The sequence below is a fragment of the Formica exsecta genome, unplaced genomic scaffold (genome assembly GCF_003651465.1).
Source record: "Formica exsecta isolate Colony F162 unplaced genomic scaffold, ASM365146v1 scaffold122, whole genome shotgun sequence".
Lineage (NCBI taxonomy): Eukaryota > Metazoa > Arthropoda > Insecta > Hymenoptera > Formicidae > Formica > Formica exsecta.
Window position 1 is genome coordinate 3,278,499 of NW_021848556.1, and position 14,612 is coordinate 3,293,110.

Here is a 14,612-nt window from a genome sequence, read left to right on the forward strand (position 1 = left end):
GTAAAAAATCAACATCACGCGCTCCGCGTCACGTCGCGTCGCGTCGCATCGCGTCGGACCTCGACGAATGGACGGGCGAGATATCTCCGTGCACGCTGTGGTGCAGGATTTGCCCATTTCCCCTATTCTCGAGTTTTGTTAAAAAAAAAAAAAAAAAAAAAAAAAAAACAGACGCAGTAGTCACGGCGGATGGACGGAATGAAAATTGTTCTACCGGCTGCAGTCGACCCTGGTGCTTAATACGATTCGAACGACAGTCGCATTCATCTAATCTCGGACATCTCGTGAATCTTGACGTGCGAAACTAGTTTCGATTGATTAATCCTAAAGTGGAACCTACTCTTAATTTACAACAAGAAGTATCGCGGTCATTCGACTCAAAGCTGTTATTCGACACGGAAGGTAAAATGTACAGATGGAAGCTCTTAAGTCCTTCGTATAGTTTAAATAGACTTGTTTTAAAAGTCGCTATTCTACATCATATCAAATGTTCAACATATCAAAATCTATTTTTTTGTACCTCTTATTCAATCTTTTTTATTATAAAAAGCGCATTTTAATTATATGAGAAGATTTAATTTTATAATTTATATAGAATTATTTTGTAATTATAAAAGAAAATTTAATTTTGTAATTTATAAATTTTCCATCGTTGTATTGTTCGGCTATAATTTTATTTATTACAAAATAATGATAACTCTCTCTTTAGTAATATTAATATTTTTAAATTTGGTGTGCTTTTCTTTGTTTTTTGCTATTATATGTATTTATAAAATATAAACAAGAAATGGACGCATTTAATTAAAGTTACATTACAAAATATAACAATTTATTTGAATCAAAAATTATTAAATGTACCACAAACAAAAGTGACAAAACTGAAATTGTACTATAATTCAGAATGAAACAAAAATTGATTGAAACGCTGTACTTCTCTTATTAAGATTTTCTACAGCAAAACTAATTTTATATGTCGATTTGGTGCAATTCTCGTCTCGTGCGGCGAATCTCGATCTTGTTTAAGAGCACTCTAAACACGAAGCACTTGTAAGGATAACATCCGTAGGCGGTGCCGCGGTCGCGATGCCACGAAACTTCGGATTTGCGGTACTCGCAATAATATTCGAGTTTTCAACTCAATAAGCTCTTGATTAAAATGTGCTCTTCGTCGCTCCCCTTTCTGCTTTCCATTGCGAGCGCGAATGCGAACGCTCAGAGTAATTTGAAAATGAGACGTGCCTTTGCGGAAAAGTTCTCAATACGATACCACGCTGATGTCGCGTTGGTAGTGGTAGTTGTCGCTGTTTTTTCTGCTTTGCCCATCGTTGTTTTCACCTTACTCGTCTAAAAAAAAGTCTCCAACCGAAAGTATCCGAGCTCTGGCTCTAAGAGATCCGCGTTCGAATCGCCGTTGTAATTCCACTGACGAGTATTAGTCGAGCTTTTTTAATCTCGCGGTAAGAGTAGATATCTTGACGATAATTCTCTTTCGTCTCTTTTTTTGCAGCCTCGTCTATGGCAGAATTTGGAACGCGGTAATTAAATGCGCTTTAAAAGTATAGAATATTCTACGCACGAAACAAATCATATAGGTTGCTGCCGGTCGCGTTTCCTAATTAACGTACAGATTGCATGCTACAAATTTGAATTAACGTAATACGTTACATATAATTAAACGGATCTCCTGAGAATATAATATAATTAAAAATATATTGTTACTTTTTTACTATTTCTAAAAGCGGAAATATAAAATACGGAACGTGGGTAACATTTACACATACATATCATTTTATTCTCACTGTTTGAATTTACTATATCATTACTATACCAATCTTCCTAAATTTCACTGCAATTTAACATTTAAGCAAAGATAAAAATCATTTTTAAAATGTGCTTCAACGTTGCAGTATAAAATTAACAGTATTAAAATTATTTATGTCAATAACTAAACAGACATTTTCTTGAAACGATGTCAATACCAAGGTATATACAATCAGTATTAATTGATTATCAACTCTTCATAATTATGATGGACCGTTCAAGGTAGAGTAAGTGGCACATTCGATCGTCATGATGTTTCGAACGTGCTCAACTATCAGCCGCGTATGCACATCCGTATCGCACTTGTTATCTAATTAAGATAATTTCTGAAACTAGTGATTTCTAAGTAATTAACAAGTTAACTCCGACAAATTACAGATATCACGTAACGTAATTTTAACGTAAAACGTGTAATTACAGAAGCGCGTATGTCCTACAAACATCGTGTACACGCGCAACATCATAAACACATCGAGAGGTAGAAATAATGCATAATGCCGCTCATAATGACCGTAATAATACGTCCTACTATTCGTCTTTTTTGTTGCTTTTAGCACAAATATACACACTCACAAACAAAAATTACATAATTTAGTGTGCAGACAAAAATGCGCGATACATACCCCAGACTGCGTTTAATGTGCATTAAATGCAAAATAAAGTGCGTTGAAATTTTATTGTTTAGCAAAAATTATTTACTTGAGATTATGTAACTCAGAATAAAGAATATTTTTCTCTCGAGGAAGTTTGTAAAAGTAACGTTAGTTTGCAATACGATTTTAATAAATATATTAAGAATCTGAATATACGAATATAATTATATCAAAGATAATTATATCAAAGATTAATTGATGTTTTTAGAGATTTGCTTCATATAATACCTACATTTTTAGAAATAGAATTAATAAAAAACTCATTAATTTAACACGTAATTATATTCAAGGCTTTTAATTAAATTATTCCCATCTACTTGTTTCATCTGTAATTTCTGTTATTGCAAAATAAAATCGATTAAAAGAGCATTTATATCGGAACGGAATTGTAACATTGTGCAATCCCATTTCCGAATGCCATCCTTAATCTGTTAATAATAGAGATGGATGGAAAATTATATGCATCAATGATCATTTTATTAATTAGTCAAAGATTAAATAGCATTAGCATATTGAAGGTAGCGTGCAATTTAGCATGCGATTAAATAAACTCTCTATATGCAACAGGTAAATCTTTATTACATTTATATATCAGAAAAATATTGTAAACACATATTACTTATATATGTATAATCAATTTTATATACATATACCACATATATATTATACATATACATGAAAGGATTATAATAAAATGTTTTTTGCGGCAAGTAAAATATATAGAATGTTCGAAAAAAAGAAGTAATACAAATAGTAGCACAAATTTAATATTAATATTCAATAAACGGTGCTGAATAGAAACGATTTAAATTAACAATCAAATCAAACAGTTTAAATAAAAAAAGTTCTAATTCCATGAGTCTAGTTTTAACGGTGTAAATAAATGATATAAATTGTCCCAATTATCATTTTAATTAATGGATTTTAATAATTTAACATTGGACACTAAAATATCTCGTGATGAATAAAGGTTTTATAATAATTTGAATTTTCTCTAAAGAGCAGTTAAAATCACAGTTGTTTAAAAATGTATCTGCTTTACTTTGGATTTTCATTCTTTCTGCTATCGTGTACATTAAACTTTCAACGTTGACTGCTCTTTTCCTGCCAACGATTAATTATATCGTAGCTAACCGCAGCAAATGTCCTATTCACAATTTCCGTCGTTAGATAAATGATTTCGCGTTATGATTTTTTTTTCTCACCATTATCCGAGCTTAATGGCTACCGGCACGGGTGACTGGCTTCCAAAAATGCTCCTTAAAGCCGCGGAGGAAACTCTCGTTGGACGGAGACTATCTATCCTCCGGCTTCTCTCAGCCTGTTCCTCAGTGACTCTTTCCACTTGCTCGAGTCGAAGTCGAAGCGCGGCGCGCGTGTAATAAAATCGGAGTCAATTAACGGTACGTCGCAGGGTATCATTAATAATCCTGCAAGTTCTGGCCGTCGTCCTTTCAGGAATTTCGAGAGAAGGAGATACTGGCGGAAGAAGGAATATAGTAACATTTAAAACGCGAGACAACGTCTCACGAAAGAGAGAGAAGCTCGTAATACCGGATTAAGAACTTCCGGCACCCTATGCGTTTGCATTATACGACGGAGTCCTCGTCGAAAGATATGCCACGTCCTCCTTTATTACGTAATTCATTTCCCAGGACGTCAGCATAAATCTAGAAATATGGTAGCTGCCAGGCTGTAACCAGCATCGCACTGCATGCACCGCAGGCAAAGAGTCGTTTTTCCGATGTGTATACATTTTATCTGCCACTAAACGCTTTCTCTTGCTCGGCTTCCGCGTCGCGAGAAAATTCTCAGCTGGAAATCACGCGGGACTACAATATTAACGGCAAGTACCATCTCTGCGCCCTTGTTTTTCACTCTGAAACATATGCCACGTCCTCCTTTATTACGTAATTCATTTCCCAGGACGTCAGCATAAATCTAGAAATATGGTAGCTGCCAGGCTGTAACCAGCATCGCACTGCATGCACCGCAGGCAAAGAGTCGTTTTTCCGATGTGTATACATTTTATCTGCCACTAAACGCTTTCTCTTGCTCGGCTTCCGCGTCGCGAGAAAATTCTCAGTTTACGCGCGATGTTCGCAGGACTTGCAGACGAGCACAAGCGGAAACAATAAACACCGCTTTAGTGAATAAGATAGCGCGCAAACATTTCAAATTTTATACACATTAATTGCATCAAGTTGGTTATTTTAAAAATGTAATAATATATGAATATATAACGCGTTTATAGGCTTTCGCGTCGCGAGAAAATTCTCAGCTTACGCGCGATGCTCGCAGAACTTGCAGACGAGCACAAGCGGAAACGATAAACACCGCTTTAGTGAATAAGATAGCGCGCAAACATTTCAAATTTTATACACATTAATTGCATCAAGTTGGTTATTTTAAAAATGTAATAATATATGAATATGAATATAACGCGTTTATAAAATGTTTCGCGCTTTCTATGAACTGTAACAGCCTAATAATCGCTTAATTTTCACAAAGCGATGATAAGAGACTCTCGTACCATATTATTGGTATAATTGTTCAAGCAAATTTGCGTTGTTGAGCTACTAAAGAACGTAGCGTCGAGAGAACTAATTGGCCACTTGAATAAGTTGGCACGTTACCAATCTTAGAGAAGGCAGAATTAGAAAATATTTCACCAAATGTCCTATTCACAATTTCCGTCGTTAGATAAATGATTTCGCGTTATGATTTTTTTTTCTCACCATTATCCGAGCTTAATGGCTACCGGCACGGGTGACTGGCTTCCAAAAATGCTCCTTAAAGCCGCGGAGGAAACTCTCGTTGGACGGAGACTATCTATCCTCCGGCTTCTCTCAGCCTGTTCCTCAGTGACTCTTTCCACTTGCTCGAGTCGAAGTCGAAGCGCGGCGCGCGTGTAATAAAATCGGAGTCAATTAACGGTACGTCGCAGGGTATCATTAATAATCCTGCAAGTTCTGGCCGTCGTCCTTTCAGGAATTTCGAGAGAAGGAGATACTGGCGGAAGAAGGAATATAGTAACATTTAAAACGCGAGACAACGTCTCACGAAAGAGAGAGAAGCTCGTAATACCGGATTAAGAACTTCCGGCACCCTATGCGTTTGCATTATACGACGGAGTCCTCGTCGTCCATACTTCTTGCCGAACGTACCTCTGTACAATCAATTATTTTGTATTTGCCTCATGAATTACGTGCAAAGTCGTTGATGATTATCAGATCCGCTATTGATGAATTTTTTCCTTCTTTATCGTAGAACAAAATAAATCGAAAGCGCAACAATTAAATTTATTTTTAGTAGACTTTTAATTCGATATTGAGAATTATTGAAATATCTATTTGATATTAAAAATTACACATGATTGCGTAACCTCTTATTTACTTTCAAGGATTTAAAAATATCGGTTCTTAATGTACTGTAAAATTTACGGTACAAAAAGAAATACGCGATTTTTGGTGATTTTATACACGCGCAAATTCTTCGTATACTCTTTAGTCTTAACCTCATCCTGTACGTCGTGTTTCTTCTCTTCGGACACTCACTATGCAAAAAGTAGTCACGAGTCGTTGCTCCCAGTGAACTTCCTCAAACTTTACCTTACATTCATACATATGTAAAAGTACGTACGCGCACGCAAACACAAAAACACACGTATTTATTTGCCTCTCGCAAAGACGAGTATCTGCAGCGTCACCGTAGTTTATCAATTCCGGTCCTGTTTCCTAGTAGATAGGACTTCGTATCTTCGCTTAAAAGGCTTACAACTCTTGTTTAGAATTGTCACAAATTTGTTTGTAACATTCTTAGTAAGTTTGATAAGTATACTCTTAGTATGCGAATGATGTTTGAGTCAGTTTCACAAACTAGACTTGTATAAATAAAAGTAGGTTTTTATTCTTGCCAAACATTTGGAAGATAGAATCACCAGAGATGTTAAACTTTTTCTAATAAAAAAGAAACATCCACTCGTTTTCGTAATTTTTTGCAATCGGATGAAATTTATATTATTTCGTTTGACAGCTAAAGTTATTATTAATTTTTTTAAGCAAGCATTAAATTTTCTTTTTTATACAATATGATAACAAGAACAAATAAGATTTATATTTATTTACTTAATCATTTAACTTTTTTTTCGTTCTTACTCCTGCTTGTTAGAAATCCATTTCTAATAATAATTAATCTTAGTTCATGTAACCGCTTAAGCTTTTCGCTCCGAGTAAATAGCCGCGAAACTAGAGGTATGCGATTTAAATGCGACGTTCTCCGCCCAGTGGCCCGAATATCTAACGTTTCGAAAGAGAATTCTCGTGTTCTCGATTCTATAATGTATAACGAACCGCGGAATATACGGAACGAATGTAGGTAGCCGGTAGTCGGTTCGGTATCGGAGAATGCCCAAGCATACGGACAAATTGCACACCGTACCATGATAAGCGTCGAAAGAGAATTCTTGAGACGTTTGTTGCATAGCGTTTGAGCCGCGCACTCCAATAGTACGGACAAAGAGCCAAACTGACGATTCCATTAAGCTTTCACGCCTGAAAGAAGAAATGCCTGCCATATCTTGCATGGGAGTAATAAAGGGAGAGAATGCGTACATTCAGAGAACACGAGCAAATATTCCAAATTAAGCAAGAGACCGTAAATATTTCTGTGGCCGCATCACGGATTCATCGCCATCAGAAACCAGCAATTTATCCATAACTCTTATTATGATATATAAGCAATAAAGTTTTCGTAAATCTTAAATTTATTTCTCGATATAAGTGGATCAATTCTTGATTACGAAGAATATATCAGGTATTTATGCATTATTATAAGCATTTATTACTAATATGTGTGGAAGATTTTCTAGATTAAATTGCGCGCAGAGATAATATAAAATCAATCGTGATATACAAGATTAAAAATAGAGCGTATTATGTCTATTTAATAATAAAATAATACAGTTTATAAGGAGAAAATCGGTGCTACATTTCAGCATAATTAATATTTACATAATAGAAAAGTTTAACGCGTTATTTGTACGAGATGGCACACTAAAACAGCTTAACAAAGTCATATCCCATAAAAATGTCGAAAGAGAATTGGAAATCACGCGGGACTACAATATTAACGGCAAGTACCATCTCTGCGCCCTTGTTTTTCACTCTGAAACATATGCCACGTCCTCCTTTATTACGTAATTCATTTCCCAGGACGTCAGCATAAATCTAGAAATATGGTAGCTGCCAGGCTGTAACCAGCATCGCACTGCATGCACCGCAGGCAAAGAGTCGTTTTTCCGATGTGTATACATTTTATCTGCCACTAAACGCTTTCTCTTGCTCGGCTTCCGCGTCGCGAGAAAATTCTCAGCTTACGCGCGATGCTCGCAGAACTTGCAGACGAGCACAAGCGGAAACGATAAACACCGCTTTAGTGAATAAGATAGCGCGCAAACATTTCAAATTTTATACACATTAATTGCATCAAGTTGGTTATTTTAAAAATGTAATAATATATGAATATGAATATAACGCGTTTATAAAATGTTTCGCGCTTTCTATGAACTGTAACAGCCTAATAATCGCTTAATTTTCACAAAGCGATGATAAGAGACTCTCGTACCATATTATTGGTATAATTGTTCAAGCAAATTTGCGTTGTTGAGCTACTAAAGAACGTAGCGTCGAGAGAACTAATTGGCCACTTGAATAAGTTGGCACGTTACCAATCTTAGAGAAGGCAGAATTAGAAAATATTTCACCAGGATATTGTTTCCGACTAATTGACGATCAATCCCTTTCACGAAAACATTACCTGTTCAGTTATTAACAAGGCGCCAAGTAGTGAAAGCGGAATGCTACGAAAGTTAAATAAATAAATAGTTTCCAGTTTGAAGCAATAAGTTTCACAGAGAGACTTTTTTCCGACATGAGTATTGTCTACGAAAGTGTGATGCACAGTAGAGAGTGTATCTAGGTACATTTGTTTGATCCCCGGTTACTTGTGCGACGTAGGACCGTCTTCGAAATGCGCCACGTCGATGCAAAACAACATCAATTAGGGCAGCGGCGCGATGTTGATCGCACTCACTCGCTGAAGCGGCGCCCTCGCAAAAACGCTTTAATTAATTCCGCTCACGACGCGCAAGAACTAATGCGGCGGGTTACACGGGCATTACTAAGTATGTGTCGTGTGTCTCCGGGACCCGGTATGTACGTTTCACAGCCGCGGGGATTACGTAGGTATTAAAAAAGCGTTTAACCGGCGTAACAACTGCTTCGCAGTTTCGTCATTTCGATGAAAATACCGTTCTGCACAATTATGGACCTTTGTTTCGTTCGATCGGTGATGCGACGAGACGCAACGGAAGCAATTTCCGTGATTCATAGTACAACTCATTACGTTGTTTTGAATCGCGGTCTTATCTCGATGAAGTAATAAACTCGCGCGTGCGACACAACGGACCTTTGTAAGAAATTTTAATTTTCTTTAAGACTGCGGTAGTGTGCGAGTGATCCGTGAAAATTAACTATCAGTTATTTTCTCCCAAGCCGAGGACGTTCATGAAGTAAACCTCGGAATCGCAGAGATAAACGGGTATTTAATTACGAAGTTGTTTGCTTGACATATTTTTATATTTCGCAATATAAAATTTTTATACAGCATCCTATAAATCATGTTTGTTAATTTTTGGCGTTTGGGTAATATTATTACATTTAAATTTAAATAATCAAAGGAATGTAAATCTAGTAAATATTTTTTACTATGTCTGTAACTAGGTACACTTGTGATTGTGTATAACCGTGTAATTAATCGTATAATTAACCGTCAGTCTCTTTGTTATAAAAAAGTATGCACGCTGCATTATGCCATTATCACGTATACGATCTTCTTTACACTTTGAAGTAGAAATGAAAATAATATAATTTTTGTAACACTATGAATAAAAAAAATTTACCGTAATTTCACCTATTTTAAATACTGCTTTAGAGATATATTTGGAGTATACGTTTGGAGATGAGTATAAAGTACGCAAAATATAATTGAAAATGGAAGAACTGACAAATTTTATTCTTATTGTTGTCCGAGAGCTTGCAAATTAACTCTGTTTTTTCAAGTGCAACCCTCGACAGTGACATGTTTGTGCACATGATAGGCGCAAGGGAAATACGCGCAGTCACGAAACTATAAGCGAACAATGGTTGAAAAAACAGATTGTTCATACTTTTCTCTCTCTCTCTCTCTCTCTCTCTTTCTCTCTCGAAATATGGTATATATAACAATGCATATTTTATATTTTCGTTGCATATATTTCCATTCATCTCATCAAAATAAAATAAAAAAACAGGTTTAATAAGAATTTCATAATTTTATGTAGTGTATGATTTTTAATTTGAAACTTGATTGCTCAGATGTTTTAAATAGTTTTAAAATCAAAGGAAGATAATATATAATAATCTCGCAGAGTTTTTTCAGGTATAACTGGCCGCTGACTTTATTCATGTCAAAGCAGAAGGAAAGGACGATTATGCTACACACATATCGCTGTGACAGATGATACATCATTTGTATTGCATGGATCAATACTGTATGAGTTTAACGTTTACAATACTGGCAACATTCGATTTCGCGAAAATGTTCCTTAGAAGTTTTATGACGGAATATACTTCAGTGTCATCGAAAATACGAAATAAACAGAGTCTTTTCTCTCAAGCACACGTAAATCGTTTTCTATTTCCGTGATTATTTTTGAAACGGAATAATGGAATCACGTTTATTCTGCGCTTTTATTAAATTTTAATAAAATTGCACATTAATGTGTGGCTTTTATGGGAAACTTATATTTGTCTATTAAGTAAAACCGCAGTAATTATAAATCTCACGAAAAGTGAGATAACATTATCTAATAATTTCAAAGCAGATATATATTATACGTAATATTAAAGTATTTAGATCGCATCTGTGCTATAAATGGGCTTGCTAATGCAGAAGTAAGGATATGCGCGTTTAAGTATAGATTATATTGAACATTTTAGTATAGTAGCAGAATGTAAGAGTTGTGTATAAAAATTATTTATCGAAATACCACGAAAAATCTAAGCAAATTGATTAAAGCATTTAATTATGCATGAAATGGAACACATTTCTTTGTAAAAGAACATGAATGATAGAAAATAGAAACTGCTTACGGTTGATCATTTTTATACTTATTGTTACTAGTGTAGTATATGGCATGTTTTCACGAAAAATATTTATTGTATATATGTAACACTGATCGGCAAGAAAAGTTATTATTTTCTTGCTTGGTCCATGGATAATCGTAGAGCATATGGGACTTGTTTACGTATCGCCGGAAGAATCGATCCCATGCGAACGTCCTTCTTTAAAAGTTTTATAGTAAGAGACTCCCCGGCGCCACGCTCCATTGCTCCATATTGGAAGAGATAAGAAAAAAGCTTCTTTACGTTGCCGCTCGAATTGTTTGCCCGTGTACGCTAAATTAAACGTCAAGGACTAGGTACATCTAGATACTATCAGTTGTAAACCACAAATGTTTGTATCCGCTAACAGATCTCTTGCTCCGATTCCTGCTTCGAACTTAACCAATTCAGTCTTTCGTAAAGATATGTCCCGAGCAATTCTGCCAGAATTAAGAATCATTATAAGTTTGGAAATTTTTAAAAGTTTAGCTTATCATTCTGCGGAGTTTTACGTATCCATTAAAAATGACGGAGCAGTTGCGCACACACATGACATTCTCTTTTAAACTTTTTGGTTTTCAACATATTTCGATAATTGTATGTTACTTTGAAAAGTGCAGTGAAAAATATGGCCACGTAACACAATTTTCAGACATGCGCGAATCGAAATCAAGCACGCAATTTCACATTTTACAAATACGAATGTTCTAATTGGACAATTTGATTTAATGAAGTCATATGGTTATGTGTTGGAATATTTTACTGTAAACTGATAGCGATTTTAATTGGCAATTTTCCTTTTGCCACGGTAATGAGGACTCTGCATATATATATATATATATATATATATAGTTTTTTTTTTCATAAAAATATCTTTGCAACATTTTACGATAAAAATAATTTCTATATTTTGAATAATAATGCATTTTCTCTATAAATATTTCTTTAATTAGTATATATTGAAATACATTTTTAAATATGTTTTTTACGAGTAGTTTACATTATATATGTGTTTTCGAAACTCTGATCATTCATAATTTAACACTTGAGATGAGTAACGTAGCGTCAGTTTAGAAGTAGACGTTTAAAAATAGCCGCGATAGCACATTTGACGACAGGAGACTGTTAGACTGTCAACTCGGCAGTACTTACTAACGATGCGACCAGTTAAAGGGGCAGATACCGAAAGTTTCGTCTTTTGGGATAAGGACGGCTTGAAACTCTCGGGATAATAATGACAGCCGTGACGGCAGATGTACCTCTCTTGACACGAACGAAAGGATTCGTATCAGTCGCGCGTTTTCTCATTCATCGTCGTCACATATCTATATAAAATTATATTGCTTTAAAGAATTATTTCATAGAAATTTTAAGAATTAAAAAGTATGGAACGTTAACCCACTAAAAATTTTATTTTTATTATTTATTAATATATCTATCCCATGAATAGATTTCCCTTGAATAGATTATGGTATTTGTATGAATATTAAACGTATGATAAGAGTGAAAAATGTCTAGATATAAATTTGAAAAATAAATAAAATATAAAATTAGACAGCATTTATCATTAAATGAACATGAGTAAAATTGTTTGGTTGCATGTCAGACTATATATATAAAATATTATGATAGAATTATATGAGATAAATTTTTTTTTTTTATTTAAAGAAGAGACAGTGGAGTAACAATCATGACATGGCAGTCGAGGATTTTTTTGCAGGTTGCAGCGCGTGACAAATTGGTCGGATGGATTTACGATGCTAGTGGGGGAGAGAAACTGGAAAAACAAGAAAGCTGTCGGAATTTTCGTAAACTCTCGACTCGGCTATGGGCCGCCACGAAGTGGCTGCGCGTGGAGGCGACGTCGCGAATCTTATTAAATTCCGGAACGCGGTCTTCCAGCTGTTTCGCAATACCTTTTCTCAACAGAAAAGTCGAGAGATACAATGAGATACAAAAATAAAACAAAGAATAAGAAATATATATATATATATATATATATACATATTTTTTTGTTCAATAAAGAAGAATTATTACTTTAAAGGTTGTGCGTGTCCTTGTTTCTCGCGAGAGCCTTTAAATCTATAATTTATCGATCATCTGAGTTTTCTTCCGTTCGCGCAAAACTTACGCGAGAGTTGTCGTGCCTGTTTATGCAAAGCAGCCTGGAAATATATATATACATATTTTTTTGTATTATTTTATTAATTTCGATTCGTAATTTATTCATATATTTTGAAAACATCACAAATATTTTTATAAAATCTACAAGAGTTTATTATTATACACTCGCGCACATTAATTTTTTTTAAATTAAATGTATGTTACAATATTAAGCCAATAATAAGATATAAATTTTTCAATTTTCTTATCTTATATTCTATACTATTTGGCACGCACACGGCACAGATTGTACGGCTTCGACAGAGTAGCCGTAGGCTTACCTTTAACAGCTACATTACACAGACTGAGCCAATGATTAATCAAACACTCCGATGTGCAACGTAGTAACAATGCATGGCTTGCCGCTCGGGTGCTATTAGATGTAGGGGTTGCGGTCGTACGGTTAACCTGTGATTAACCATGTACTCGAGATAAACATGGGCTCGTCGGTCCCACGACCAACTTCAAGACGGCTCTCACCATTGAATTCTCGATGAATTAAAAGCCGCTCGATTTCGATATCACCTATTCAGATACAATAATTAACAATGTGCTGATGCAAAAATAAATTGATAATAAAAAAATATGTATGTATGTGCCTTTGCATCGCGCGTGCTGACAACACTTTTACTCGTTATATTTAAACAAATTAATATCCAGCTTTGAGAAATCAGGCAGACAAATTTCGACGCAATAGTGCTTAGAGCTTGCACGCAAATCTTGAAACTTCTACGATAGTTTACAACATATAGACATTTATGCTCGACGTCTAGTCCGTGGAACGATCGGCGACAGCATCTCGTTTGGCGATGCCGATATATATCATTTATCATCGTACACAACGGAAGTTTTTATTACTCCTGATATAACAGGAGCTTCATGGGGGAGCGAAAAGCTAAGAAGGATTGTGGAGAGGAAATGATGCGAGACGGGAAAAACAAAGCGGCGCGTCCGTTATTTTTTAATAAAACTTGCCCCGGCCGTTTTTCCGCTCCTGCTTTTCGTCGGACGGAAGTTCGTTAGATCCAGCCAGCCTCAATTTCATAAAAACTCGTTAAAGAAAGAGGTTGAAGCCCAGGAATGCGCGAGAGGAGAGAGAGGCATTCGCTCACGGTTGGCGAGCGGTCGCGTAGAAAGAACGTTGCCAACTCGGTAGCAAACAAGCTGCATCGTTATCGTCAATTACACTGGCGGATTTGCCGATGAGTTGGTGAAGTAAATTTATTAACCTCCTACGGACAAAATTATTTTCCTAGAGAAGGAATACTGGCTTCGTTTGTTGAAACTGGAGCAGTAATTGGAAACTAATATATTTTTTTTTGTTTTTCTCTAGCCGTTATAATCTTTTTATATTAACGTAAAAATTACATTAGATCACTATTTGATGAAACAAAATGTAATAAGAAATGCAGATGAAGAAAATTACGGGGAAGATTCAATTTTCTATAAAATATTATTAAAATCCTTTTAATGAAAAAATAGAAATTCAAGAAATTGCAAAATTAATTTATATAATAGTCTATAAAATAAAATCGGAATCTTTTCAATACTCAATATCTGAAGATAATTTTCGAGCACATCTGCTTTTTTTAGATTGACGTATGAGAGCTATGGAATCTGAATAATTGAATACCAGTAGATGTTGTCATCGGGAGTTTAAATATGTAGTATGTTCCATATGACGGGACTTTTCCGGCTGTTAAGGAAAGAGCAAGCGGCCGATCATATTCAAAATAATTTTATCGTAAAACTTTTTTGTGCAACTTAGCCG